Genomic DNA, 6,979 nt, shown 5'->3' on the forward strand with positions numbered 1-6,979 from the left:
CTTTTTTTTTTTTTTTTTTTTTTTTAATTTGTGAGAGAGAGAGAGCACAAGCAGGGAGAGCTGCAGACGGAGGGAGAAGCAGACTTCCTGCTGAGTAAGGAGCCCAATGCCGAGGATCATGACCTGGGTCAAAGGCAGACACTTAACCAGCTGAGCCACCCAGGTGTCCCAGCTCTCTGCTTTATTAGTTGAAAAGTAATATTACATAATACTATTTGAGATTATCTCTTGGCAAGTGGCCATTTCAAATTTTGAGTAAAATGCTTGAAATGAAACTTGATTAATTAGTTTTTGAAGCCCTCCCCTTCCCTCCCCTCCCTTCCTCTCCTCTCCCTTCCCCTTCATTCTCCTCCCACTCTCTCTCCCTCTCTTTCTTTCAACATGACTGTACTTTAATCACAAAATGGAATGACATAGGAGCCATGGCTAACATTTGTTCAGGGCCTGGCCACACATGTGCTTGGCATTAATATCACATCTTATTCTCATAGTAAACCTGTCATTCAGTAAACAGATATTTATTGAGCCACTAATTATATGCCATACTGCAAAGTATGTCTTGCATTCATTTTTGTTGATATTGAGGCTCAGGGCAATTAAGTGACCTGTTCAAGTTTCACAGCTAGGGAAGGGCAGAGCTGGGATTTGACTTGTGGATGGACTTCAAAGATCAAACTACTGCTGTCACTGTATTGCTCATGTTTGGAAGGGTGGAAGCAGGAGAGAAGATAGACTTTTTGAACGGATTTACCATATGCTTGTTGGTGTGCTGTTTCTCTCTAACCATCATTTGCTGTTTAAACCAGGTATCACGTGGAATTACGTCAGCATTCAGAAATCAGTAATTAGCTTAGACGCCAGTTATGTTACGGCCTTTGAAAGTCTGAAGCTCTCTCCACAATTTCTAATTCTCAGGTTTCATGCTCTTATGGTCCCTCTCCTGTGTGTCTGGAGGCCACCTTGATCTGCCACGTCTGGGTGTAGAGCTCTGTCCTTCCCAGTTCCTGCAGCACATGACCTTCACCAAGCAATTTATGAACATTTATGAATATTTAAATTTATGAACTAAGGATGCCATGAAACACCCAAGGTCTTCCACCATTCTTCCTCTCTCAGCCTTGTCCCTAATTGGAATGCTCTCTCCAAATTCTCCTTCTGTTCTGCGGAGTATCTTTCTGTTCCCTTTGAAGCCTTGATACTCCAGGCACCTGACAGCTCTGGAAATCATCTCTCTCCCCAGATGGGAGTACCACTGTGTGCCTTCCCTGTCTCTATCTCATTAAAGGCAAAAATAGATCCTCCTGGGAAAACAGCAAAAGTTGGAATTAGTCCCATCACTGTCACAGCCCCCATTTAGCTGGATTTTTATTTGAATTTCACTGAATTTTCAACATCAACAGTTTTGTTCAACTAACCTTAAATGGTGGGAACTGAAAACATCTAATAAAAGAAAGAGCTACTCTTCTTAGGTTGGAAATAAAATACTTTACATAACTAAGAAAATGCCTATATTTAGAATTTTTCTTCCTACCTCTTTCCAAAAATGTGACTTACAAAAATTACAGAATAAATCTGAATATAAGCTTTTTCTGTCTTTTTTTTTTTTTTTTTTCCAGACCTCTTTTCCTATTAGCTATTCAGAGTGAATTTTAGGAGTTTGAGAGCTTAGTTTGTGTATGAGTCTAGAATTTAGCTACTGGTATAAATTTAAAGAGACTGAAGCATTTGCTTCTACAACACTGTATTAGATATGGTTGAAGAACTGCTTTCTGCTTCTGGATAAGCCCAGACTACTGTCTTGTCTTGTATGATTGGCCACTAAAATTTTAATTCCTGTCAGAATTATTCTTAATGGAGAAATCTAAAAACCAGTTGACTAAAAACACTTTGATTCTCACTCATTTCAAATATAATATTCATTGATTCATTTTTAATTTAGGAAGCAATTTTCCTAGTAATTTGGCAGACATTAGTTCCTTTAAATAAAACCTTACCAAAGATACTGGCCCTAAGGATTTTTTGAGGAATTCATTTGTTTTTTTAATATTTCATTATTATAGTGGTACTGTTTTTTACTTAACAAACATTATTTTTTTTTGTGAAAGCATTGCATTGGGGCATGTTTCAAACATGTAAGCAGTAGCAAAAGGGAATGAGTGAAAGATGGGGTAGATCTCAGAAGTGAGATGCATTTGAAAGTGGGATGTCTCACGATTCCACATTGGAACATTGGTGTTAAGGTGCTCTTACTGTTAAAGAGGTCTTAATACTAAGACTGAAAAATAACATTTTACCCCTGTGTGACCTTGACCAGATTCTTTAACCTTCCTTAAACCTCCTATTCCTTATGTGTTAAATAGGGATAGTATTTGCTTTGCCTACCTCTAAAGGTTGTAAGGATCAGACAAAAACAGTAAATATGAAAGTCCTTTGTGTTGTAAGGTAACTAGACATGGGTGATTATATTTGTGGAGCACAAAAGTGGCAAGATGGATAAGAAGGAAGGTTGTTCTTAAATTCATTCCCTCAGTGTATTTGAAAATGGATTGTCTTCAAATCCTAAATGGTTGAAAGATGGCAGGGAGGGCACCTGGGTGGCTCAATTGGTCAAGTGTCTGCCTTTGGCTCAGGTCATGATCCCAGGGTCCTGAAATCGAGTCCCACACTGGGCTCCCTGCTCAGCAGGGGAGTCTGCTTCTCCCTCTCCTTCTGCCTGCCGCTTCCCCTGCTTGTGCTCTCTCTCTCTCCCTATCTCTCTTTCTCTCAAGTTAATAAATAAAATCTTTATTTTTTTTTAAAGATTTTATTTATTTATTTGACAGAGATCACAAGTAGGCAGAGAGGCAGAGAGAGTGAGAGGGAAGCAGGCTCCCTGCTGAGCAGAGAGCCCAATGCAGGACTCGATCCCAGGACCCTGAGATCCTGACCTGAGCCGAAGGCAGCGGCTTAACCCACTGAGCCACCCAGGCGCCCCAATAAATAAAACCTTTAAAAGAAAGAAAGATGGCAGGAAGGGTACCACCAGTGGGTGGCACAGCAATGACAGGACTATTTCACTGACCCCAGTGAATGCCAACTCTAATCATTTCCGTAATATTGAGTGTTTACAAAGGACTGGGCACATGGAGGTTACTAGAGATACATACAATAACAAGATACACATCTTGCCCTCCAGCAGTTTCCAATCCAGCTATGGACAACAGAGCTGTACATCCTTACTCAGAGGTGAGCTGGAAGAAGGCTGGGTGGAGTGTGATTGGAGCAGAAAAGAGCTGGTTATTGTCACTGGGTGTGGCATGTCTTTTTCCATTATTAAATAGGGTAATTTAAGCTACAGTTGTGGTGAAAGCATAGCATATGGTGTAGACTTGTGGAACCATTTGTTGTACACCTGAAACTAATGTAACATTGTGTGTAAATTGTACCTAAACAAAAAAATAAGAAACAATGCACCATATTTTTAACAGTTTAACATAAAAAAGAAAAGAATTAGGGTGTTTAAAAAGGGTGGTTACAAACAAAATCCCATGATCATATCTTTAACATTTTTAAAAAATTTGAGTATCCACTATCTCAGACATTTTTTTTTTGAAGATTATATTTATTTGTCAAAGAGACAGAGCACAATCAAGGGGGAGCAGCAGGCAGAGGGAGAAGCTGGCTCCTCGCTGAGCAAGGATCATGACCCAGGTCAAAGGCAGCCACTTAACTGCCTGAGCCACCCAGGCATCCCTCAAATATTTTCTTTATTCAGTATCTTAATGTCTTATCCATGAGTCTGTTGATGGACCTTTATGTTGCTTCCATATCTTAGCTATTGTAAATAATACTGCAGTAAACATAGGGGTGCATATATCTTTTCAAAGTAATGTCTTCATTTTCTTTGGGTAGATAGATACCCAGTAGTGGAATTAGTGAACCATACGGTAATTCTCTTTTTAAATTTTTGAGGAAACTCCATACTGTTTTCCACAGCAGCTGTATCAGTCTGCCTTCCCACCAATGGCGCATGAGGGTTCCCTTTTCTCCACAGCCTCACTAACATGTATCATTTACTGTCTTCTTGAGTTTAACCATCCTGACAGGTGTCAGGTGGTATCTCACTGTGGTTTTGATTTATGCTTGCTTTGGTAGCACATACACTAAAACTGGAATGATACAGGGATTAGCATGGTCCCTGAGTATACCTTTTTTTGTTGTTGTTGTTAAATGAGGAGTTGCAGGGTCTTCTTTATAGTTTTGTCATGTTTCATGTTTCTTTTATGCTCTTTTCAGATTTCAAGAACACTGTCACTTTGAGGTTCTACTCTATTGCTAGTGTTCTAGTTGGACAGTAAATCTTCAGCCGTCCTTTTTAACCTCATCTTTTGTATTCAAAAGTTAAATTGCTAGTGAGCTTTATCTCTGACGGTTTTTAAAGGAAATAAGTGGATAACATATTATTCATATTAATAAGGACCCAATGAAAAGATTACTCCCAACTAATGGTAATCATTTTTTACTCCAAAGTGCCTTAATGATTTCTTCCCAACTTAATTCTTTCTTAGACAAATAATAAAATAAGCAGTTCACTTTCATGGTAGTACAACAGTAAGAAGGGGAGACATTCTAGAAGATGCCAAGTAAAGTAAGGAAGCTAACCTAGGATTTAAAAACTACAAAAAACTAGGGGTGGCGTAATCTGGGTGGGTATCTGGTATTAAAGCAAATTCTGTACTGTATCTAACTACTGTTCTACTCCAGTAGAATTGCTACTTTGGTGCCTACTTTAATGTAAATATTTAGAGAAAATAAGGGAAAGTTTGTGAGAAGATGAAGTCTTGTGTAAACATGGTGGTCTTAATTGTTTGTATTTATGGTATAAATCCCACAGTGGCACTAGTGTGGCCCCAATACTCACTGTTATCAAAAAGTCACACGATGTACTGAATGCTTAGGGAGATGGTAGCTAAGCCCACGTTCAAAATTCAAAACAAAAAATGTTTCAATACCCAAGCGAGTACAAATGGATTCTCTTGGCTAAGTCTGGATCCGTGTTTTAAAGATGTTGAGCATCTGGAATTTTTATGTGCATTTGTGAGGCCCGTTTGCTTGGACAGTCTGTCTTTGTTACTGGCTGTAGGCAATAAGAAAGGGCAGGGTCCGGAAGGACAAAGAATTTACAGTATAGAACTTTCAATAATAATGTTGATGTCAGGAAGAGTTGAGCCATTTCTGGTAAGAAAGAAATGTTCATTTCAAATACCGGAGAACATTCCTCTGTGATCTACTCCCGAAAAGTTAACAGGGGAATTCACAGGCCGTGGGTCACAAGATGCATTGAAGTAATCAATTCCTAAGTGAAACCACAGCGAGGAGAAGTAAATGCTGGCAGGGGTGACAGAGTTCAGTCCTAGGAAGGGAATCCAGTGTCTTCTTTGACTGATGTTCTTGCCCCAGTGTGGGATTTGGCAGCGGCTCCTTCCTCACCACTCCCTTACCATGAATCCACACCAAGCAGCCAGCACAGTGTAAAAACACAATTCCGGATTAGAGTCTCAGAACAGCTGGACTCTTCATAGCACTGATCTTGATGCTCAAAGAAACGGGATGACATTTTCCTAAACAAGATTTAGGATTTTTTATCAATACATTTGGCTAGAGTAATGGAAAGCTGTCCAAGTCTATGAAATTGGGTAAGAATATATTTTAGTGAAGGTACGTATAATCTGAAGATCTGTCCGTAAGCCTTCAGGCATAAATATTGAAAGAGAGTTGAATTTGGTGGTTGACTGCTTCAGGGCTCCAAATTGGACAGTCAGTGGTAGGACGTCCTCAGTTTCAAATCGAGCCTTAATAGCTGTACATATTTAGAGTATCTTTTTTACGAAGAATGAGTAACGAGTTTTTCTTTTTCCAAAGGCAGTTTAGCCAGATATTCAATGGACAGGGACTGGGTTTCTTATTTAACTCTTCCTTGTAAGAGTTTAGAGTAAATCACTTTTTATTTTGTTTCATTTATTCAGTTTATAAAATCGGTACACTAATTCTGGCTTGCCTGTATCTGAAGGTGTCATGCATGTACCACTCTTCATGATAAAGCCTTAAAATATCAGAAGTAGTGGTATTTTAAGACTTTCTCAACCCAGGGTTTTGTTATGTTTATGGACAGTGGTATCAACATTGCATAAAATAACAGCAATCATGTAAATGAATGCTATATTAGTTAACCTTTATTATTCACAGTTAATAAAAATTTATATTCCTGTTTTATAAAAATTCCACAAGTATTTGGAACAACAAAATCAGATGCAAAGTTTCCTACATGTCTGTTTTCAGATTCTATCTTTCAGGTCACAGCTTAAAGATTCTAGCATTAAGGCCTTGTAGGAATGGAACAGGTCAGTACCCAAAGCTACTACCATTTTGGCTAAAACATTTGCAAAACTTACACATCAGCTGCTCAGAAACTAAACCCAAGTTGCTCCTTAAGATAAGCCATGATGACAGAGTGGCTCTAAAAGTAGCATCTCCTAGATACAGAGAAGTATGAACAGGTTCAGCTGGGTAAACAATAGCTCCTTTCTCTTTGGAAGGAAAAGATGATAGATGCAAGCAATGGGTTTCCATCCCTTATTACTTTCTTTTGGAAAAATGATTACATTTGCTGTAAATTAAGGAGAAATTTACATACAAGTAGGGAGGCAGATCACAAATGAATAGACATGGGGTCAGGCAGATCTCCAGCATCAGGCAAGACCTAAAGATAGTAATACAGCCTATAATTCCATAGATGGGAAGACAGGAACCATAATAATAACAACAGCTAATTTTTATGGAGTGCTCATTATTTATCAGCCACATTGACAGAGAATTCACATGTGAGGCAGGTGCTGTTTTTATCTCTGTTTAAGAAATGGAGAAATTGGGGCACCTGGGTGGCTCAGTGGGTTAAGCCTCTGCCTTCAGCCCAGGTCATGATCTCAGGGTCCTGGGATCG

At 39.0% G+C, this 6,979-nt stretch overlaps 1 protein-coding gene across 1 annotated transcript in view; it reads left to right on the forward strand.

Annotated features, from left to right (window-relative positions):
- LOC111148158 (acylphosphatase 2) overlaps positions 1–6,979 on the forward strand; it is a 177,093-nt gene that overhangs the window by 87,401 nt on the left and 82,713 nt on the right. The window lies entirely within an intron of this gene.

Source organism: Enhydra lutris, unplaced genomic scaffold (genome assembly GCF_002288905.1).
Source record: "Enhydra lutris kenyoni isolate GAN:26980312 unplaced genomic scaffold, ASM228890v2 scaffoldscaffold18, whole genome shotgun sequence".
Taxonomy (NCBI): Eukaryota; Metazoa; Chordata; class Mammalia; order Carnivora; family Mustelidae; genus Enhydra; species Enhydra lutris.